A 24,571-nucleotide genomic window follows, 5' to 3' on the forward strand; every position below is an offset into this window, starting at 1 on the left:
ATAGTACACTGTCCCACATCTGATCTCAACTGGGTCTCTGACAGAACTGACATGCAATAGTTATCCATGAGTAAATCCTCAGTTATCTAAAATAATAGTTGTCACATGCATGCAAGCACTAACAAACTCTATTTTATTATTTTAACAACTTGTTAAAATAATCTAACTGGACTTGACTAGTTAGAACTAGGTCAACTGATTCTCTCATTATGAACTCATACTTATTCCCTGAATTAGTGGGACAACTCATGTGCATGCTCACAAAGACTTCAAATTCGAATTTCCTTAACTAATTAACTCAACTAAATTAATTAATTAATATTTCCAACTGCTGTTAAGACCAAAAGTAATTTTACTTCCTATAGATAGACTAGGGACTGCTATAGATAGGAAGGGACCCAGAAATGCTATTTTTAGAACTTTCTATTTTTAGTAGTTTCACCTCTCACCTAAGGTGGCCAAAATGCTCATTGGCCAAATTGCTATTTTTAGACATGCTATTTTTAGCAGGTCTATTTTTAGCACATTCTAAATTTAGAATTTCTTGTTGCACATTTTTCAACACTTAGGATTTAGTTGAGTTGTTGATGAGCAGATTAAGGATACGAATCGAAATGGGTTACAAAACCTTTTGTATAAATGTAAGCCTAAAAGGCATAGAGAGAGTTAGTTAGTTAGAGAGTTAGGAATTAGAGGAGTTTGATTGTAAGCCTATGGGAAGATAGGGAAACAGAGGCCACTGATATTGGAAATCAGGCCTGAGAGAAGAAACTGTGTAAATACTTGTTTACGAATATAGAAATTTGATTTCAAACCAAAAAATTTACGAATATAGAAATTCGATTTCAAACCTGTGTAGAGTACATATGTGATTAAATTTTAATTATTTATAAATGAAGTTTTTTTGCATAAGATATGTGTGTGCAAACGAAATCGAGAAGGATAGAGTGCTGAGACAGTGTACATAGAAAATTGGAGGTTAAACAGTTCCAATGATGGACTGTAATTAAGCTCAGGAAGGAGTCAAACGAAAGATCAATGACGTAGAAAGTATCAAACAACAAAGCACAGAAACCATCGGATCGGCCAGATTGACGGATAACAACGATGGAAGAGGAATGGTAGAGAGTAAACTATGTGTTAGCATTAAGGGTTAATACTGAGATTAAGCGCTAAACCTTTGGTTAAGCATCTTCCTTAAAGGTTTTGATTTGAGCACGTGGGCAGTTTTCCAAAGGCGGAAGTGGTATCTCGCGTGGCCTAAAGGTTGTAAGTGGTATTTCAAAATTCTACGTGATAAAACATGGAGGCGCCACGTAGCACAACAAAACAACTTTTCTCGCATGCTTCCGAAATTTTATCGGTCGTGCTAGTTGGAGTGCGAGATTGCACGATATCCGTTGGATCAAGTAGGATTGATCTATGGTGGAGATTTGGCCACACAAAAGTTGAGCGGGTGATGCGACAGTTGCTGGATCGGATGGAGCAAATCAACGATAGAGATCGTCCAGGTTAGTTGATGAGCGGACGACGTGATAACCATTGGATCTAAAGGAAGAAATGAACAGTGTAGATTTGAAGTTACAAGTAACCCCTTACAGTAGCACATGTGGACCATAAGCTCATAAGCTCATGTTCTAGTTGTTATTGCGCTACTCAAAGAAATCCACTTGCATTACTTCTTGTTTTCTAGATTTTTTTCAAGAGAGACGTGGTCAATGAAAAGTGCAACAATCTAGTCTTTTTCCTATTGTAGAAAAACTTTGAAATCTTCCTTACTCGAGAAAAACAGATCTTGAAAACAAAACCCCATACATAGTGTTGGACCTCACAGGTATTTTAGTGCACATAGAACACCACCCTAAAAATTTTATACTCTTAATCACAAAAAAAAAAAATAGTGACAGCATGCTAGAATTGACATAAAAATTGCTCAAAATCCACATACATTATTTTGAATCCCTTCTAACAAAACCTATTATCAATTGCATTGTTAATCAAAGGTAATATGAGATTATTTGTGTTATGAAATGTTTGATTTAAATCATTTTCTTATAATAGTTGGGAATGGTTTAGTTCGAGAGCATTTTTATAAATCCTTTGGAGTTAAGGTGTTTTGCATTACCTTCATTTTGAACATATTCTCAAATGTTGGCTTGGTTAGAATCTCCCTGAAACATGCATATGATAAAAAAGAGACGACAGTGAAGAAATAAAATTGCATAAAGAATTTACTTCTTTCTTCTATGTTATTTTTTCCTATGTTATCACCTTACAACATTTCCTTTGCAACATGTGGTGCAATTCCTAGTTTTTGACATTTCTACAAAACATTTATGAAAGTTGCTAATTACACATAATTTTTAACATTTGGTCAAAACTTTCATGAAAGTTGTTAACAAAAAAATGCGTACTTGCATTGAAAACTATGTAGGAATACATATAAAAAGCTCTTCAAATTATGGAGGAATTGCAGAGGACTTTTTAAGATTTAATTGTTTTGAAAAGAAAAAAATTGTTTCTAAAAGTTTCCATACCTAACACAATTTCCTTTACAAAAGAGATTATGCGTAAGGCTTAGTAACTTCGATGAAATAAGTAACATTCAAGTGGTTTTTAAAAGGAGACATATTGTAGATAACAATCACAACTCAATATAAGATTTTGGGTGAGTTATGTTTTGAAAAAACATCCAAACAATATCTCTATCTCCACAATCCATTGAAATGACAACCCATTTTATAATATTCTTAAGTTTAGATGTTAAAAAGTCCATAAAAACATTTTTTGAAATGTTTATAAAAATTCCCATGATGATATGTACAATAAAATCTCAAGAAACAACTACATAAATATCTCCAAATATGTCATTGTAGGCGAAAAAGGTCAATTATTTCTCTTTGAAGATGGTATTGAGTTTGATATGGTAACAGATAAACATCAAAGTAATACTATTAACTAAAGTAAATAAATAAAAATGATACTAGTAAATATTTAATGGTCATAATAATAGTGATGGTGATGATGAATAAATGATAATTTATTAGTCCCTGCCATCTGGCATCCGGCAGGGACTATAGTAACCGTTCGGAGGGCAGATAACATTAATTCGCCGGGTTTTTTAGTGGTATTTTTGGTTATATCCTAAAGTTTGCAGTTGAACTTCTGTTGGCCATCTTATTTGGCCTCTTCCCGAGGCGGAAGAGGCCGGACCATATCTTAAACTCGTACTTACCCATAATCAACTGGCCTTGACGGTTTGCGGTTTCGATTTAATGCTGACATTAATTCCTTAATTTTTACTGTTAAGTGCGAATGGGATACATATGCTAAGTTGCTTGTTCTTTTGCAGGTGTCGGCCGTATGGTCAAGTTTTGCATGGCGGGAGGTGTCTTTGTGCGAAGCATGTGCGTGCTACATGCACAGCAGCTGTGCAGTCCCGCTGTTATAACCTTCCGCCACCGGTGCTAATGTAGTCCAGTACGTTGCCTCTGGGTTTTATTTCTAACTGCCCTTCGCTGGTGCTAATGTAGTCCAGTACGTTGCCTCTGGGTTTTATTTCTAACTGCCCTTCGCTGATCAGATCGAGCTTTACAACAGCTTCAATAGATTGTATAGCAGTGGATCTCACAGATCATATAGTAGCCTCAACACAACGCTCAACAATGGATCTTGATGCATCGCTTGTCGATTCCACGGATAACGAGTCCGGCCTCTTCCTCAGCAGTCCGACTGACTCTCAAATCGATTTCTCAAGTAAGATCTCTCATACAGCTACTTTCTAGCGCCTTTTTATTGAATTCTTTAAATGTTTTAACTCGCTCCTTGTACCTGTTATTCCTTAATTTTCACAGAAACTATTTATTTCCGAAAAAAATTCAAGGGAAACCAGGGTTATAAGAATGACGTATTTTACCCGTTTATCGATGATTATTACCTGTAAAATATTATACGCTCCGGCTTGTGTCCTGTATTCCTTCTGAATGAAATCAACAATTCCCTGAGAGAATTGATATGCTTTCATATTTCAGTTTCAAAAGCCAAACCAAATAGGAACAGAATGAAAAATATTATAAGCAGAGATGCAAAAGAAGAATTTAGAATGACCCCTCTTTCATGCTTGCATAAACATTGCTTCAAAAAAGCTTAATTCAGTCAAGCAGGTCAAACACTCGGCCACATTTGCACATATTTTCTGTTTTTAGGGAAAGACAAGAAATGTATACTTTATCATGCCTCCAGTTGCAGACCCTCGCACAGGATCCTGCCAGACTTGTAAAGATCCTGAATGAGTTCCTGACGATGTGCCTGAGCACAAACTAAGCCTGCATATTTAGTGACTTCAGGCCAATCTTGAGACGCTACAACCTGAAGAAACGCATCAAACAAAGAGCCATTATTATTAAATCTGTCATATGCGCAAGAAAGAACAAACTCCAAAGATTCAAGCAAATCTGGGTCAAAACTTACAGCAGCTATCGATATTCTACACACAAAAGAGCTTGCGTTGAGACTCGAGGTAACCTTAATCTTGAGCTACGTTTTCCATAACCGCTCAAATTTACAATTTTTTTACAAGGAATAAACATTTAACACAAGTTTCCGTCTAGAATGCAGAAAATGAAGGCCAATGTGACAACAAATTCTATCCATCCACGCATTGTAAGGACCAGAATTACTAGAGACGGCGACGGACTTCTCACAGGTAACAGTAATATGTTTATCTTGCTTTGTTATTTTTTGTATTTTCTTCTTGGAAGCTACCCTGCAGCTCAATATCATATTCTCGGAAAAATTGATGAAATAATTGCTTTGCCTTCTGCCGATTTGGTTTTCTTCCTTGCATCAAAACTTCTCAAATCGATTTATGTTGACGCTGCGATGCTGTTGAAGAAAGCTATGGACGGCATGGAGAAATAGTTCCGAAGCCTCCTCGGGGAGCTCTCGCCAGATTGTCTCGTCCATAGCCGCACTGGTAACCTGGCCATTTATACCCTTCCTCCTAAGTACACGAAAACCCTCAGTCAGTAAGACTAGACTAGATTCTTATTATTTGTAGCATGGTTCTGGCAGTGTTTTGCAGGTCTGGAGAGCCATGTTTTAGGTCTGGAGAGCCATGTTTCAGGCACAAGTGTTGCAGATTTGGAGAGCCATGGTGGTTCTCATGGCCTTGTTTCCCACGTTCCGTACAAACACGTTGGTGCGTACAAACACGTTGCTGCATGCATGTCCATCACATGTCTCCTGTGTAACGTGTGGCCTCGTCTTAAAATATATTTGTTAACGATATCGAAATCCATTACAAGTAATTATTACCTATGAAATGGGCGTTGCGTTGGGTAGATACATTATTATCCTAACATTTTGCTTACTTTTACATAGCTACGTAATTATTACAATTTACAATCCATAAGCCTTGAAGCAGATTTTAATATTGTCGGCCAATGAGATTCTCTCTGCAAGAAGGTTTTCTGTTTACTTAAATTCTCATTTTCTGCGTACCCACTGTGACAATCCTTCTGAATCAATGCAATTCAATCCTTCTAGCGGTGACAACTCTTTCGAAGGAATGCAAATCAATCCAAAATTCGACCCTACTCAAGATGCCGAAAGTTTTACCAGAACGCAGCGTTCGCTCATGCGAGATCTTCATCAAAATATGTTCTCCTTTCAAACTCATACTTCCTCGGTCGCTAATCATCCCAACGAAGCCGTTTTAGGTAAAAAGATTTTGGATACATGGAAGGATTCAGCTCCACGAAGTTCAAACTCCTCAGAAATGTCATCTCTGTCTAAGAACCGGAAGTTGGCAAACTCTAAAGAGATGGAATATACAACTGTCATAACTCCGGTAAAGCTTTTAAATCACTGCAAATTCCTCTCTTTTGGTTGTACATTCTGTGAATTTCTATGCATTTTGTGCTGTTTAAAATCTAAATATGATTAATTGTTACAATCTGGCATGTTAACTGCGATATTATGTTAATTTATCAAATTCACTGTATCCAGGGCATGGAGACAAGCAAAAGGAAATCAATCATATGATTAGATATTTGCTAAAAATTATAATGAAAGATTAGAAAAGCTTAATCATTCGATTCTTTTATTTGTACGACTAAGAACGCTCATAGAGTCGCTGTGAAAGACGAAATATTTTTATAATTTAGGTTGAAACATTCATAGACTTTCACTCGGTTTGCGTGCTTCCCTCTTGGCTCGTCCTTACAGTGATATCCCACGGTTTCCACGCGCATTGTCCTGAAACTAACCATATTTATATGCTGCCAATCACTTGGGGTGAGTTGTTTTAGCTATGACTTGGCATAAATCACTAAAAAAATATGAAACAAACTGTGAATACTAAGATTTAGGTAAAGCTACAATGATTTACCTTTAAAGTCATAGCTAAAATAACTATGTCTAAGCACATGAACAATATAAGCTCTAGACATGAACAATATAAGCAGGCTCAACTTCACGCAGCGACTCGCTGCGTCGCAGCTCCCCTTGTTCTTTATTGGTTGAGGAAGCAATCACATTGTCATTTCTACCACAAAAATTTAAATATTCTAAGAACATGTTCACCCTTTCTTCTAGGGACAATATTAGTTATTATGCATTATTCATATTAAAATTGTTATGATCACATACACATTGATCTTTCTATCTCTATGACCTCTGATATAATCACCCTCTAAGTGAGTCTCATACCAACTATACTTCCTAATGCTTATGAACATGGATACGATCATCATTTGACACAATATGCCCTTGAATACAATATAGCCATAACCATTATGAACTTATACATAGTATACCTCCTAAGTCTTATGATATTTGATATAATCACCTTTAATCTCTACACTCATGTTCCCCTTGAATCTTATTATCCCTAAACTATTTATTAAAGGAATTAATCCACCTACCTAACTTAATAATAGCAATTAAACACAATAATAAAATAAAAATAAAAATTAATTAATTAATCAATTAATAATAGTAATAAAATAAAAATAAAAATTAATTAATTAATCAATTAATAATAGTAATAGAAATATGAATAGAAATTATAATATAGGGTATTTGAAGAGAAAAAATAATAAATTAAAAAAAATAAAAAAATTAAATAAATAAATAATAAATAAATAAATAATTTAAAACAAATAAATAAATAAATATTAGTAAATATTAAAATAAGCTAATCTTCTATCAATTAAGTCAAATACAGTAGTTAAGAAATTGTTAATTTTTACATAAAAATAATAATTAAACAACTTTTTTTTTTTTTTTTTTTTTTTTTTCTAGGTTAAGACTAAACTAAGTACCCACGGGGAATTGAACCAGTGACCTATCGCAAGGAGTGCCTTAACAACGCACCCATTCACCGTCAATCCAAAGCCCCGTGGGCAATAATTAAACAATTAAATTAAGTAATTAATATAATAATTAAATCAAGAAATAACAAAATTAAGTAATTAACTTATATCTCATCAATTAATTATTTATTTAATCAAATTAATAAATCAGTAAGCATAATAAAAAATATAAATATTATTTAATCAACTATTTTAATAAAAAAATATAACATAAAATCTATATATATATATATATATATATATATATATATATATATATATATAATAAATAAAATAAAATAAATAAATAAATAAATAAATAATTTAAAACAATTAAATAAATAAATAATTAATTTAAAACACATTAATAAATTAAGTAAATCATTATTCAAAATAATTAATTTGATATAAAGAAATTAGTAAACATAATAATTAAATCTATAAAATATAAAATTAATTAATTAATCTATTTATCCCTTTAAGCTATTTATTAAAGGAATTAATCCACCTACCTAACTTATTAATAATAGCAATTAAACACAATAATAAAATAAAAATAAAAATTAATTAATTAATTAATAATAGTAATAGTAATATGAATAGAAATAATAGTATAGGGTATTTGAAGAGGAAAAAAAAAATAGTAAAATAAATTAAATAAATAAATAATAATAATAATAATAAATAAATAAATAAATAAATAAAAATAAATAAATAAAAAATAAAATATAAAAATAAAAATAAAATAAAATAATAATACAATAAATAAAAATAAAATAAATAAATAAATGGCCGACCTAATTAATAAATAAATAACAATAATTAATAAATAAATAATAAATAAATAAATGGCCGACCTAATTCTGCACATCAATCCTTAATAACCTATATATATACCCTAACATAGCTCTTGGATTCATCATTAATGTTGAAGAATATCTATTGTCGCATCCCCTGATGATGGACTCACCTGGCAGTCCGAAACGTTGGGTTCACAAAACTCTGTAACAGGTCATTCCTGCTCTCTATCTAAAACTATCATCACTTGTATGGATTCATTATTTAACAATCACTCCTTATCACATTATGATCCAAACACACTAACCCCAAATACATTATAACTCCTAAAAACTATTTACAACTGGTCATATCCACAATGGTTGGCCATGTTAGAAATGTAGTAAGAAAAGCCTCCACTTGACTTGTGCCTTAGTCAAATGGATAAATTTGATTTTCCACATCAGTAGGATGACTTGGATTGTAGTTAACTTGAGTGACATGGCCTTGTCACTTTGTTAGATCAACAAATTCAAGTTTATAGGCTTGGATTAGAGTTGTGCATGTAGTGATTGCTAAAATTTAGCGATATAGTTTAGTTATTTTTAGTTGAACTTAGTTAACTGAGCTCTAGTCACTAGTTGAGTCAGTTGAGTAGTGATGACTATTGTTAACTCATTGATCTCTCAGTTAACTAGCCAATCAGCCAAAAATATCCCAAACATGCATGGAATTCAAATGGCCTAGTTGGAGTGGAGGAAAATGCACATTGTAATCATTAATTGTATACTGGTTGAGTGTATATGCTTGGAAATCAAGCAAGTGATCAATTCCCTTAGATTTGCACAAGGAAATAGGGAATTTCCCTATTATTTAGGAGCTAAATTTCTCCAGGATTGCACAAGAAAATAGGAGTTTGGTTAGGGGCATGAATAGGCTAAGTGTTGGCCAAATATAGTCATTCAACAAGAGAACATTTTTATAGTGTAGGGTGTGCTTCAAATATTGAAGCTAACATTGTAATAGTTTATCTTTCTCATCTCGTTAATGAAAAGAAATAAAGAGGTTTTTCCATTAGGGTAATTTTGAGGTCTAAAATGGGCATCCTAAGAAAATTGTACAACCAAAATAAACTTTATAAGAACCAGTAGGATTCAAGATGATGATGTAAACCATGGGGAATGATTCACCATTTTTGGAGTAAAAACGTAAAAAGATTAAAAAATAATAAAATAATAAAACTATTTTTTCAACTCGTATTTTCAACTTATATCCCTGAGGTTTTACTCAAATTTCGAGTGGGAGTACTCGTTGGATACAAAATTTAATTCCTCATCCAAGGAGTACCCATGTTGCATACTTTTGATGGACCGTACTACACGGAAAATGAGAAATACATGAAAAAACATTTTTCATGTATTTCTCATTTTTCGTGTAGTAGGGCCCATCGAAAATATGCAACATGGGTAATCCTTGGATGAGGAATCAAATTATGCATCCAATGAGTGTTGTCACTCGAAATTTGAGCAAACCCATCGAGAGATAAGTTGAAAATACGAGTTGAAAAAATAGTTTTTTCTTTTTTCCCTCTAAAATTTGATGATGTAATCTAATCTTATTTTATTATTTCCACTATTATTTTATAATTTCCTTAGGATGCTCATTTTAGACCTCAAAATTCCCCTAATTCCATTTAGGTTCCCTTGTAAAAGCATTGTGTTCCTTGTGTTTTTATGGTTGCATGTCATTGCATGTGTTTCTATCTTGTGATTTTCTATTCCGCAAATTGTAGAAGAAATTTGTATCTCTTGTTTTTAGTTTGAATTCATTATTAGTAGCGAATTTATTTCCATTTATACATGGTATCAGAGATTTAAAACACAATAGAAACTAGTCAATAGATTTTTTCCTTCAAAAATTTTGAATTGTAGATTCAATGAAGTAGTTTTCATTTGTGCGGGAAAATGTCTTTCAATGGATTGAAATTGGAGTATGCCTTGGAGGGAACCTCGAATTTCATAGCTTGGAAGGACAAGATGGAAGTTGTACTCGATGATAATGGAGTGTTGGAATACACCCAAATTGACATTTCAAAACCAACAACATCAGATGCACAACAATTAGCCCAGTGGAAGAAGGATACTACAAAATCTAGGAGGATCACCCTAGAGGTTGTAAGAGACCACATAGTCTCGAATTTACATGACAAGGAAACTCCATTTTCTATTTGGAAGGCCCTTGCTGAATTATTGGAAAATAAGAGTGACGCTAGGAAATTTTCATTGAGGGACAAGCTCAGAAACATCTGAATGTAGAAAAATGAAACCATTCAGCAATACCTCTCCAGATTCACTCAGGTTTGAGATAAACTTGGAGGAGTAGGAGAAAATGTGCCATCTTCTAAGCTAGTGAGCCTAGCTCTCCTAGGCCTTCCAAAATCCTGGCATAGTTACCATGACTTTGTAAATGGAAGGGACAAATTACCAAATTGAGAGAAACTTTGCTCTGATTTGGTGCACGAGTAAATCTGAAGGAAAACTAGAGATGGAGTAACATTCAAAGCTAAGAAGGAAGAAAAATTTTCCTTGGTAGGCAAGGGAAAGAAGGCCCAAGGAAAGCCCGAGTCCAGCCAAAACACTGGAAAGAAGAAAGACCTCAGCAAGATAAAAGGTTTTCACTACCGCAAATATGGACACCATGCAACCAAGTGTCCGCACAAGAAATCCAATAAGAATACCTCAAAAGGAGCAAGAGGTGATGCTCTCACCTCCCAATTCGAATTGGACTTCACCCTGATTGCATGCATGGAAAGCATTGTAATGGGGAGTGTGTGGTACCTATATTATTGGGCCTCATTCCATATGACAGGATGCAAAGAATTCTTTAGTAGCCTATAGGAGAAGGATCTCCAGATGCACATATAAGTTGGAGATGATGGGAGATATAATACCAAAGGAATTGGTATTGTCACCTTTAAGAGGGAGTCAAACTCCCATCTTCATCTGAAAGATGACATGTATGTACTTGGGCTGGAGAATAATTTGATTTCTATAGCTCTATTGGAGGACAAAGGTTATGATATTGTGTTCAACAAGAGCAAAGCTTTTATGAAGCATGTAGCTACAGGGAAAGTGAAACCAATTGGAGTTAGAGTGAAAAACATATTCAAACTTGAGGTGGATGCTTGTGTTGCACTGAGTAGCAAGGCAGAAAATGCATAGAGTCGAGATGTTGAAGAACTTTGACATAGGCACATAGGACAGTTACACCATGGGACCTAAAAAATCAAGTAACAAATTACCACCAGTCTCCCGAAATTCACCCTTGACCTGCATGATGTCTACAAGGGATGCACATTAGGTAAATATATCAAATCCACCTTCTAGTGTCGAGATAGTAGAGTTGGATAAATTTTGGAGCAAGTCCTCTATGATGTATGTGGACCATTTTCTATAGCGTATACAACAAAACACAAGTACTATGTGATTTTTGTTGATGGATTTTCTTGAAAATGTTGGATCTTCTTCATGAGGAAAAAGGATGAAGTTTTTTCCAAATTTGACTGAATTCAAAGCATTGGTTGAAAAGGATACTGCTTATAAATTAAAATCCCTGAGAAGTAATAATGGAGGAGAATTTGTATCTAACACCATCAAGGAATTTTGTGCTAAAGAGGGTATTAGAAGAGAACTGGTAGCACCTAATAACCCACAACAAAATGGGGTGGTTAAAAGGAAAAACAAAAGCATAGTGGGAGAAAAAAGAACCATGTGGAATGATCAAGGGCCGCCATCACATATTTGGGAAGAAGCATGCAACACTACATTTTATTTGCATAACGAGAGCCCTCACAAAATACTTGACATGATCACACTTGAAGAAGCTTTCACTGGGAGAAAGCCAAATCTATCCCATTTTTATATTTTTGGAGCCACTGTGTATTGTCATGTCTCCAAGAATAACAAGAAGAAATTGGATCGTGCAATTAAGATGGGAGTTTTTGTAGTATACACAGAGACACCACATAATTACCAAGTATAATTTCCATCACTTAGGGTGACAATGGTAAGGAGAGATGTCAGATTTGACAAGGAGAAGGCTATGAGATGCTATCTAGAGTGAGAACTGAGTATCCCACCAGTGGAGGAGCTTATAGCTCTGAAGGAGGAGCCTCAGACAAAGTTTCAGGATGTTGTGGAGCATCCACATGTGGAGGAGCAGGCAAGAGGCCGAGTGGAGGCACCCACTCAACCAAAATATTTTGGAGAGGGGAGTAAGAGAACTAGAGAGGTTGACAAGTTGGTGCAAGATGTTACAGAGCATGTGGGAGCTCCTACATCCTTGTGCAAGCAAAGGAGATCACTAGACAAGTATACTGGTTATATGGAACTTATGACAAAACTCATTGATTCTATGCCTTATTCATTTGAGGAAGCACTTTCCCAACCAGTGTGGGTAGATTCCATGGTGGAAGAGTATGACTTCATCATGAAGAATAGTGTATGGGAGGTGGTGTTGAGACCAGAGATCAAGTCATTGGTTGGTTCTAGATGGATTTACAAAGTGAAGCATGCAACTGATGGGATCATTGAGAAGTACAAGGTCATATTTACGACCAAAGGCTTCTCATAGGTAGAGGGATTTGACTATGAGGAGACATTTTCCCCGGTGACAAGATATTCCTCAATCAAAACCATTCTAACATTAGATTCACATATGGGTTGGAAGATCCACCAGAAGGATGTGAAGATTTTCTTTCTCAATGGAGTGGTTGAGGAAGAGATTTACATAGAGCAGCCTGAGGGGTTTGAGACACATGTGTGTAGACTCAGGAGAGCCCTTTATGGTATCAAATAGGTTCCCTGAGCATGGTACACTTATATTAACACATATCTCAGTGGATTGGACTTCACCAAAAGTAAAGAAGATGCCAATTCTATCACATTGTGGTAGATGGAAGGTTTCTTATATTTGCATTGTATGTTTATGACTTGATACTTACAGGGGATAAGCAATTGATCCACTCTTGCAAGGAGGACCTTGTAAGAGAATTCAAGATGAAGGACATGGGCTTAATGCATTTCTTCCTTGGGTTGGAGGTATGGTAGGGAGATGGAGATATTTTTGTGAGTTAAGGGAAGTACTCCTATGAAATACTTTAGATTGCATATGCAGGACTGCAAGCCCATGGAAACTCCTCTAGCTACAAATTGGAGGAAGGAGGATGATTATTTAGGAGAGGCAGTAGATGGTACCATCTACAGACAACTTGTGGGATCCTTGATGTATCTAGTGAACATAAGATCAGAGATATGCTTTGTTGTTAATTAGTTGAGTCAATTTATGGTGAATCCTACCAAGCTTCTTCGGAAAGTAGCAAATCATGTGCTTAGATACCTCAGAGGCACAACAAATTATGGTTTATGGTACAAGAGGATAAATTATGTGAAGCTCCAAGGCTTCAGTGATGCAGATTAGGCAGGGAGTCCATCAGACAGGAAGAGTACTTCGAGATCTATCTTCGGTATTGGGTCTGCAGCTATTTCATGGTATAGCAGGAAATTGAGGTATGTGGCACTGATCTCAATAGAGGTCTAGTATATGGTTGCAAGTCAAGAAGTATGCAAGGCCATATGGATGAGGAGAATTATTGTTGGTATTTTCAATCAGGAGATGGATTTGACATTGATTTATTGTAATAATCAGAGTTGTATCAAACTCTCAGAGAAATTAATATTTCATGATAGGTCCAAGCAAATTGATATCAGGTACCATCACTTGAGATATTGTGTGCAAAGGGGAATCATGATCTTGCAGTCCATTCCCACTAAGAAGCGAGATGAAGATATTTTGACAAAGGCATTGTCAAGAGGTAAATTCGAGTTCCACATGTGCAGGATAGGGGTGGTGCAGAACCCTTTTCTTACTAATAGGGAGTGTTATAAATGTAGCAGGAAAATCCTCCATTTGATTTGTGCCTTATTCAAATGGAGAAATTCAATTTTCCACATCAATAGGATGACTTGGATTGCAGTTAGCTTGAGTGACATGGCCTTGGCACCTAGTTAGATCAGCAAGTTTCAGTTTTTAGGCTTGGAGTAGAGTTTTGCATGTAGTGATTGGTAAAATTTAGCATTCTAGTTTAGTTATTTTCAGTTGAATTCAATTAATTGAGCTATAGTAATTGGTTGAGTCAGTTGAAGGTTAGTTGAGTAGTTATGATTGTTGTTAACTCACTGATCTCTCAGTTAACTAGTCAATCAGCCAAAAATAGGCTAGACATGAATGGAATTTGAATTTCCTAGTTGGAGTGGAGGAAGGCACACTGTAATCATCAATTGTATACTAGTTGAGTTTATAGGCTTGGAAATTAAGCAGGTGATCAATTCCCTTGGATTTGTGCAAGGAAGTAGGGAATTTCCCTATTATTTAGGAGCTCAATTTCTGCAGGATTGCGCAAGGAAATAGTAGGTTGGTTGGGGGCTTGAATAGGCTAAATGTTGGCCAAAGATAGTCATTCAGAAGGAGAACAATTTTACAGTACAGGGTGTGCTTCAAAGCTTGAAGATGACATTGTATTAATTTCCCATTCTCATATAATTAATGAAAAGTGGCAGAGGGGTTTTCTCAATTGGATTACCCTGTAAAATCACTGTTTTTCTTATGTTTTGATGGTTGCATGTCATTGCATGTCTTTTTGTCTTGTGATTTTCTTCGCAGATTGTAGAATAAATTTGTATCTCTTGTTTTCAATTCGAATTCATTATTAGTATAAAAATTATTGTCATTTCTATAGACCATATTGGTTCTTAATCCATTAATGTGTTACTTATTAACCCACTAACCAATTTTTGCATATGTTGGTTGACAATTAGTGTCAACCAATATTTGTAATCATAATTTAGCTAACACTATCAACCATTAACCTTTGGTCATGATCAACCTTTATTGCCCATATTAACCCACCAAAATCGAATCCCTAAATGTACTAACCTTGTGACTCATTTACCCTCATAAACCACTAACCATCATTGACCATTGCTCACCATATAAACCATGATCCATGAAGCCTAAAAGCTCATAATTGACTAACCTCATTGACCTCTAACCCATTATAACCCTCAATCTCTCTAACTCTAAATGCAAATTATTCCTTAACATGTTATAACCTTGAACACACTAACCCTCTAATATATTATAACTCTTGATCACCATAACTTTGAACATACTATACTTTGTAACCATATGATATGATCATCCCTTAACACATTGTAGCACCCAACACACTAATACACAAACACACTTTGATCCCAAATCACTATAATTTTTATCATGGCACATGCTAACCTCTATGATGGTCTATAAAACAATATCCCCTAACATATTATGACCCTCAACACAATCATCCCCTGACATATTATGACCCTCAACACAATCATCCCCTTATATACCTACCAATTAGCACATATTGACTTCATTATGATCATGAACACATTTCCTACTAACATAACATGGCCCTTGACATTAGCCTACTAACCCCATGATATACCTTAACACCTCCAACTCTTAATGAAATAATTGAATGAAACATTCCAACTTCGAACACCACCCTGATATACCATAACCCCTAATCATTATGATCAAGACATGATATACCCTTGTTCCTTATGAAACTTAACACAATCACCTTTTGACACAATCATCCTCTACCACACTATTACCTCAAAGACACTAATCCCCTATTACAATATGACCTTGAACACACTAAACATTTGATACATTATGACCCTTAATCCTTATAACTTTAATGCAATCAGCTCATAACACTTTATGACTTTGAACACACTAAACCTATAATATGCCATAACCTCTAATCATTATGACCATGGACACATTATGCTCCCTAAATACATATACCTTGACACGATCACGCTATAATAAATCAATCATAATTTAGCATTACGATCTCAAACACACTAATAGCCTAATACAGTATGTCGCTTAACCCCTATGGTATCTGAAGCAATCTCCTTCTACACATCATGAATTTGAACATGTTGACCCCCTAATATACCATAACCCCTAATCACTATAACCATGAATAAAATATACCATGTGTTCCCTATGAACCCTTATATAGCCAACCCTCAAAACATTATGACCTTGAATATATAAATCCTCTAATACATTTTTACCTTGATCATGCTAACCCCATGTTGTGGCCACAACAATTGCTCCTTTTATTTTGAATGGCTAAAGAAACCCCCCACCCCACCACCCATGAAATCATCCACTATTATGGTCCTATATTTTATTATTTTACTTAGGTGGTTAAATGTTGAATCTGTATTGATTATTTATCTTTGGGAGGGGTTTTTCATTACTCATGATCATTTTTCTCTTGATGTTCTCCATTATATTTTCGATTTATGATTTTCCACTTTAACTTTTTGAGGTAAGATTGGTAGTTTATATTTTATGCCTTTTCCATTAATTGGTTTTTGTTGGATTTGGATGTATTATTGATCCCCTTTGATTCTTGATATTCCCTTTTATGCCTTGAAGGGAAATTTTATTTGAAAATATTATAACCAAATATGCATTTCTTGTACATGGTCTAAGGTGGTCAAATCACCACATCATAAAGGATGGAATGGTTTTCTTTAATAAAAGTCTTATTATAAATTTATTTATGCTTGCTTTCTCATTGCATCAAATTTATTTACACTTATAAGAGTAAAAATATATCGAGGTACAATAGAAAATAAGCCTCACCAAAATGTCCTTTAATTACTCATGTATGTACTCTAGACAACGAAAACCCCAAATTCCATGCATGCTATTAGGTGGAAACACAAATTTATTATCAAGTTGTGTGTTTAATATGTATGTGTATGGAAAGCCCTAAATTCCATTAGAAAACCAAATTTTCATTTAGATTAATCTAAAGCCTTTAATTGTACATACAATTAAAACTCATGGATTTTACCATCACTTAATAGATATATCAAATTATGGATTGTCTCGTCAATAGAAAAAATATGGATATCTGAATCTAAATATATTTCCAAACTTCTAGATGTCAAAACCTTATTATGGAACTCTCAATCCAAAACTAATGGAATCCAAAAATTTTAGGGAAGACCCAACCCCACCTCATGACCAACTACCTTTTGTGTGGTGGCCCAAATATATTGGCACCTATCATTTGGAATTTTTTTACAACTTTTCAAGTACCACTCAACATTTCAACCCAAGGATTTCCTCTAGCCGTGTATGAAGTACCTATCAACTCATTCTTCCTCTGTTCTAAATGGTGTCTAACCTAAGTTGTCTTACATGGTATCCAAATATGGTGATTTTTAAATTTTTCTAGATATACAGATCCTATTTTTCAGATATCCAGATATCGTACTTCTTGAAATTCCTAGTGTTTAAGCTGAGTTGTATTACATGGTATCCAAATATGGTGATTTTTACATTTTTCTAGATATACAGATCCTATTTTTCGGATATCCAGATGCTGTACTTCTTGAAATGCCTAGATATCTAAATCTAGCAATTCTTGAAATACCTTGATATTAAAAATTTCTTACTATGTCATCTCAACATACACATGTTATCCCATCTCAACATTTTCATTACAACTAGGCTTTTCTTTTCCATCTCAACTTTTTCATTACAACCAGGCTTTTCTTTTCCATCTCAACATACACATGTTATCCCATATCAACATTTTCATGACAACTAGGCTTCTCTTTGCCATCCCACCATACACATGTTATCCCATCTCAACATTTCCATGACAACTAGTCTTCTCTTTGACATCTCAACATACACATGTTATCCCATTTTCATGACAACTAGAATTCTCTTTATTTAAGATGGAATCCTACATGGAAATCGAGATTCAAGATTTTCTTTTTATCCCATCTCAGCATTTTCATGACTTTCATGACAACTAGACTTCTCTTTATTTAAGATGGAATCCTACATGGAAATCGAGATTCAAGATTTTCTTTTTTATCCCATCTCAACATTTTCATGACAACTAAGCTTCTCTTTGCCATCTCAACATACACATGTTATCCCATCTCAACATTTTCATGACAACTAGTCTTCTCTTTTCCATCTCAACATTTTCATGACAACTAGTTCTCTTTTCCATCTCAACATTTTCATGACAACAAGTTCTCTTTTCCATCTCAACATTTTCATGACAACTAGAATCCTACAACATTTTCATGACAACTAGTCTTCTCTTTGCCATCTTAACATACACATGTTATCCCATTTTCATGACTAGACTTCTCTTTATTTAAGATGGAATCCTACATGGAAATCAAGATTCAAGATTTTCTTTTTTATCCCATGTCAGCGTTTTCATGACAACTAGACTTCTCTTTGCCATCTCAACATCAACATACACATGTTATCCCATCTCAACATTTTCATGACAACTAGTCTTCTCTTTTCCATCTCAACATCTTCATGACAACTAGACTTCTCTTTCTCTTTATTTAAGATGGAATCCTACATGGAAATCTTCATGACAACCAAACTTCTCAACATTTTCATGACAACTAGTCTTCTCTTTTCCATCTCAACATCTTCATGACAACTAGACTTCTCTTTCTCTTTATTTAAGATGGAATCCTACATGGAAATCTTCATGACAACCAAACTTCTCAACATTTTCATGACAACTAGTCTTCTCTTTTCCATCTCAACATCTTCATGACAACTAGACTTCTCTTTCTCTCTATTTAAGATGGAATCCTACATGGAAATCTTCATGACAACCAAACTTCTCAACATTTTCATGACAACTAGTCTTCTCTTTTCCATCTCAACATCTTCATGACAACTAGACTTCTCTTTCTCTTTATTTCAGATGGAATCCTACATGGAAATCTTCATGACAACTAGTATTCCCTTTTCCATCTCAACATCTTCATGACAACTAGACTTCTCTTTCTCTTTATTTAAGATGAAATCCTATATGAAAATCTTCATGACAACTAGACTTCTCTTTATTTAAGATGGAATCCTACATGAAAATCGAGGTTCAAGATTTTTTTCATGACAACTAGACTTCTCTTTATTTAAGATGGAATCCTACATGAAAATCGAGATTCAAGATTTTCTTTTTCTTTTATGTTGATTAAAGATTTTTATGTTAATTGAAAATCGAGATTCTTTTATGTTGATTAAGATTTTCTGGTTGTTTTTTTCTTTTTCTTATATGTTGATTAAAATTTTCTTTTTCTTTTAGGTTGATTGATTGAGATTTTCTTTTTAGGTTGAGATTTTCTTTTTCTTTTAGGTTGATTAAATGGGTTTTCTTTTTCTTTTAGGTTGATTAAGATTTTCCTTTTAGGTTGTCTTTTTAGGTTGATTGATTGAGATTTTCCTCTTTTAGGTTGATTGAGATTTTTAGAAACACGAGATTCAAGATTTTCTTCTTTTATGATGATTTTTGAAGTGTTTCTAATATAGCTTTTCTATGTGATTATTCATATCTGAATATCCAGATTATAATGACATCAACTTTCCATTTCAAAGTCATTAACCTGTGTGGCATCCACCTCATTAGCTAACACGTTGTATCCTACCTGTATAATCTACGTGGCATCTATACCTAGATCGTTTGGTTTCTTATTTTTATTTTCCATCAACTTTCCATTTCAACATCATTAACCTGTGTGGCATCCACCTCATTAGCTAACATGTTGTATCCTACCTGTATAATCTACGTGGCATCTATACCTAGATCATTTGGTTTCTTATTTTTATTTTCCACGTGGTTAAGCCTAAAAGGATATAATGCACGCAGGGTTCCATAACATTTGAGCTACGCATGCAAACCATGAGGAGATACCTTTTCAATATACACACTTTATGAAGTATTTTCCTTGCTGCATGTGGGATAAATAATATAACATAATTTTATAGATTAATGATTGAGATCTGTTTGGAAATAAAATCGACCATTTTTTAGTACTAATTTCAATAAGCCATATCTCAAGTTTCAGATGACCAAATTGAGCAAGAAATGACTGGTTGGAAAGATGAAGATGTTAGAATGCTTTGAGAATGTTTTCACAAATTAAAAAGGATAGTGGAGAAGACATTACCTAAAATGTTTTTATTATGATTAATTTATATAGGTATATAATATTTCTTTTTTTAATTTTTTGTGAATTAAAAAATTGCATCACTTTCTTATTAATATATTACATGTTCATAGATAATTTGGCTTCGTCAAATCCAAGGGATTACCAACCAATTCCAATATCAAGAGACACTCTAACTTAAATTTACATGAAAACTAACTAACTTATGATTCACAATGCCTATACTTTTACTACTTTCTTAATAAAAGAATCCATGAATGATCATGGAATTTATGAGGATCTTTTTTTCTTTTTTCTTCCCTACATCAATCCATTCCAAGGAGTTACCATGGATAAATGTAGAGGACACAATAACTACATTTCCTTGGTCCAATTCCAAACCTAGAGGTTTTACTACTTCAATTGTTTCCTTATCACTATCTTAGTGATCTGATTCATTGAAGCGTTTGTGGCCACTCCTTGTTGAAGCCAATATCTTGTGATTCTCCATTCAAGGGATGGATCTTGGCTTTTGCATGATGAGATGCCCCTACACATCATTGAGATGAGGCTAAGGGACTCATTTTAGTTGTAGAATTATTTTGTTACTGCAAAATTTCTAGCTTGTAAGATGAAGAAGTCTTAGCTCCTTTTGGAGCTTTTGGATCTTTCCATCCTCATCGCTTATTCATAGAATATGGAGGAGGAGAGAACCCTTGTGAAAAGGACAAGCATTGTGGAGGTGACTAGGTTGTTGACAAATCCTACAACAGAATGTTGTATTTTCGTAGTCCACCACCTGTGAATAGACAACGTCATTCCACTCGAGGAGAATTTTTTCTAGCAACCCTTTACTGAGATCGATTTCAACACATATTTGAGCAAAGGTCACTATACCCTTCTCAAGCCTTTATGTGTCTACTTTAATGAAATGACTGAGTGAGTTTCCCACATCAGCTAAGATGTCCAAATGAAGCAGATGAAGGGGAAAATTTGGGAGTCTTACCCAAATTGGAGTGATCGTAGTTGGCATAGAGAGAGGGTTAAAACCAACAAACCAAGTTCTAAAAAAAAAGGCCAGCATGGCCCCAAAACCAAGGTCCTTCATCAAAAACCTTTTGATAATCCTTTAGATCTTTAAAATACACCACAAAAAAACCTTACGAGAAAAATAACATATATGTATTTAGGGACTATGCCTTGTGCACGCATTCTTAGAGCGTGGATGCCATATGCCATAACTCATTAAATAGGCAGATAACGACATGCATCAAATAGTCCATGTAAAAATCCTCACATTGTGGATGATATACTTTAATAGTTTGGTTCTATTTCTGCTTGATTCCCAATGAAGGCTATCCTTGAGATCTCTTTAGGAATCACTTATGCAGGCCTTGGATTGAGGGTGCCCTTGAAATATTTAGGTTGGGAGGAAGAGGATGCACCCCGACCTTTATCTCCACCTATTAACCTTGACACTAAATGAATCGAGGCATCCTTGGTTATGTTATTCTTGCTGAGTGATTTTAGATCTTGAAATTGCCTATGTCCATGAAGGAGTCAAATGCTACCATATGGGATTCCCATCCAATCCTATATCCTAGATACGTGTCAGACAACAATATCTATGGCTTTGAACTACATGTAGAAGGATACCCATGAGAGTGGTCTCCCAAAGACATTGAAAATCTCTAAATCTGGGGTAATAACCTCCTCATGGTTGCAAGAGGAACCCTTCACTAAAAATATTTCCTTTGTTTCTTCAGATCTTTAGGTAGATGAGGTTTCTAGTCAACTTTTTCCTGGAGCCAATGCCATTATCCAATTACAACGCCATTTTCAAGATCTTCACTATTGCAGATCGGTCCTGTAGAAGGATAATTTATAGCTTGGGCATCACTTGTTTTACCTTCTACAGAAGCGATCCCTCGAAAAATGATTAGAGGCCAAGTAGCGAAGGAGACCTTTGAGGGGATGTGTGTTACACTGTCAAAAGAGTGACACTCTAAGAGGAGGAAATTGCAAAATCGAAGTCGGTGGTGGCTAGCGAAAGTATGGTTGCAGAGACCATAGTTTTTCTCTCTCAAAGATCCAAAATAAGGATACTTACTATTTATATTCCAATAAAGATAAACTTCAATATTCCTTCTTTTAATTAAATAACATGGAATTTCCATTTTTTTTTTTGTTATTTTTATGATTTATTTATACATTTTTATTTATTTTTATATGTTTTAATTTTGGTTTAAGTTATGATTTGTTATTAAGTTGGAGGCCTTTGATTGGAAAAGGATATAGCTTGTAACAATGCAATTGCTTGAAAATGTATTTTATTTATTATTCCCTAGTGATTATTGGAAGAAAAATTGAAGTCGTGGATTGAAAAAATAATTGATTATAACCATGTAACAAATAGAGAAAAAGAAGGAACCATTCAAGGCTGATTACAAAAAGAGACTCTTATTTCAGGGGAGAGGGGGGCTAGAAAATCGAGAACTTTTACTTGTACATTGTTATCAAGTTAAAGACAAGATTGAATACCTTTGAGCTGGAAGATCTAGAATGCATACTTGTATATTTCTATCTAGTCCAATAAAGTATTGAAGGATTAGTGATTTTTGCATAGATCTCATCCTAAATAACTAATTTTGAAGATTTAATAAAAGGAAAATCTAATTCATGACTAGTTCTTTTAATTGTACATTCCTGTCAATTGATTATTTTATTGAGTTCATTTCATTATTGATATTGCTTGGTGAGATATGATGATTTAGTTTTTGGTTTGATTGTAGGGACATGTACAATATCTTTCTACATATGAATTTATTCATAGGAATGAACATTATACATGGTGGTAAGGTTTATGTTGAAAGTTGAGAATTCGCTCTTGCTCTCAATATTTACTTTATACTTGCAATCGACATTTTATCATTGTTGGATTAAGATTAGATGTAAACATTTGCATAATAGATTAGAACTACATTTACGACATAGAGAAAAACTTTAACAAGAAAGTCTCATTTCGCGGAGCAATCTATTTAGTGGCAACTGGGCCCACAGACCAAACAAGAATGGGTCTAATTGGGATTTTCCATATCGAAATTGCCCCATTTGTTGACATTGAACATTTTCCCACATTAACATCTCCTAATATAGCACAACTCAAGATGCAATCGCCCCATAACGCATTATGGATTTGAACACATTGAATCCTAATATACTATAACTCTCAATCATTATAACACTAGACAAAATATGCCCCTTAATCCATTTGACCTTGATTCAATCACCATCTAACACACATAACCCCTTGGTTATACACTATAACCCTTAACCCCTATTATCCTTGATGTAATCACCTATGATGGAGAAAGATCAAATCGGAAAGAAAAGATCCCCCAGGAAGCTTATCTAACCCAAATAGTGAGATGTTATGAAAATCCCCAAATATATGGAGTGTGGAATATATGCAAAAATATAGTCTATCTCAAATTCATCTATATTATATAAATATAGTAAATATCAATATCTATATCAATGGGATGGATATTGAAATTCCATCTTAGATATTGGTTGACATTTGATACATGGATCATATTATACTTTCAATAAAAAAGCCTTACATTGATGTTATGTTTATAGCTTCAACTTGAGTGTCACTACTTTCAATATAACCTATAATATGAAACATGTATTCTTTTAAGTAGTTATATATCTATATTGACCATTCATGGGATCATGACCCCACTGGAGAAGGAATCTAGTTTTCAACTTATTACTCTCAATCAATTTGTGAATAATTTCTGAATGAATTGTCATTAATAAATTTGAGAAAAAAATTATTAGCATCTTCCATCCTACTATAACATTAAATCCAATTTAAAAATGGACTTTATGCAATTGAGTCAAATAAGAAAACGTGAATTCGAATTATAAAAAAATATTGCATATGATTCTCAAAATCCAATTAAGGACTACATGAAGGGAAGCTTAAATCCTTGTAAATTGCAGGCTATGGATAGCCTTAGGGTCTTATGCCAGATCCAAAATCATTATAATGTCCTATTAATAAGAGAAAAACGTTCATAGATCAATCATCAAGATATTTTTATCAAATGTAAAAGGCATGGGCTCACAGGAAAAACAAATAGGATTTAGAAGGAAATCAAAAGAGAGAAACCCACTGTCATTGTATATCTAGGAGAAAAATTTGCATTAAGGTAGGATGAACGTAGTTAAGAGACAAAATTACACGAAATTAGGATGAAAGTAGTTAAAGATAATGTTGAAAACAAAGAAAATGGTTTCTATAAAATTTAAACA

The 24,571-nt window shown here is 34.1% G+C and overlaps 3 long non-coding RNA genes across 6 annotated transcripts; all 3 read left to right on the forward strand.

The window, feature by feature from the left end:
• The first annotated feature begins 3,045 nt into the window (after nt 1–3,045).
• On the forward strand, nt 3,046–3,480 carry LOC149172060 (uncharacterized). Its single transcript, XR_016259597.1, has 2 exons — nt 3,046–3,227; nt 3,353–3,480. It is a non-coding gene; the product is annotated as an uncharacterized LOC149172060 (long non-coding RNA).
• A 114-nt stretch (nt 3,481–3,594) lies between these two features.
• Nucleotides 3,595–5,643, forward strand: LOC149172061 (uncharacterized). Of its 4 annotated transcripts, XR_016259599.1 has the most exons (6): nt 3,595–3,756; nt 4,243–4,519; nt 4,611–4,705; nt 4,894–4,975; nt 5,074–5,200; nt 5,548–5,643. It is a non-coding gene; the product is annotated as an uncharacterized LOC149172061 (long non-coding RNA). The 4 variants fall into 4 exon arrangements; XR_016259598.1 differs by lacking the exon at nt 5,548–5,643 and having other exon boundaries at nt 5,074–5,324; XR_016259600.1 differs by lacking the exon at nt 5,548–5,643 and having other exon boundaries at nt 3,599–3,756; nt 4,618–4,705; nt 5,074–5,324.
• A 164-nt stretch (nt 5,644–5,807) lies between these two features.
• Nucleotides 5,808–6,190, forward strand: LOC149172062 (uncharacterized). Its single transcript, XR_016259602.1, has 2 exons — nt 5,808–5,851; nt 6,010–6,190. It is a non-coding gene; the product is annotated as an uncharacterized LOC149172062 (long non-coding RNA).
• The last annotated feature ends 18,381 nt before the right edge of the window (nt 6,191–24,571 follow it).

The sequence above is a fragment of the Pinus tabuliformis genome, chromosome 4_2, assembly GCF_031772625.1.
Source record: "Pinus tabuliformis cultivar Carrire ecotype Pingquan chromosome 4_2, CPIR1, whole genome shotgun sequence".
NCBI classification, from domain to species: domain Eukaryota; kingdom Viridiplantae; phylum Streptophyta; class Pinopsida; order Pinales; family Pinaceae; genus Pinus; species Pinus tabuliformis.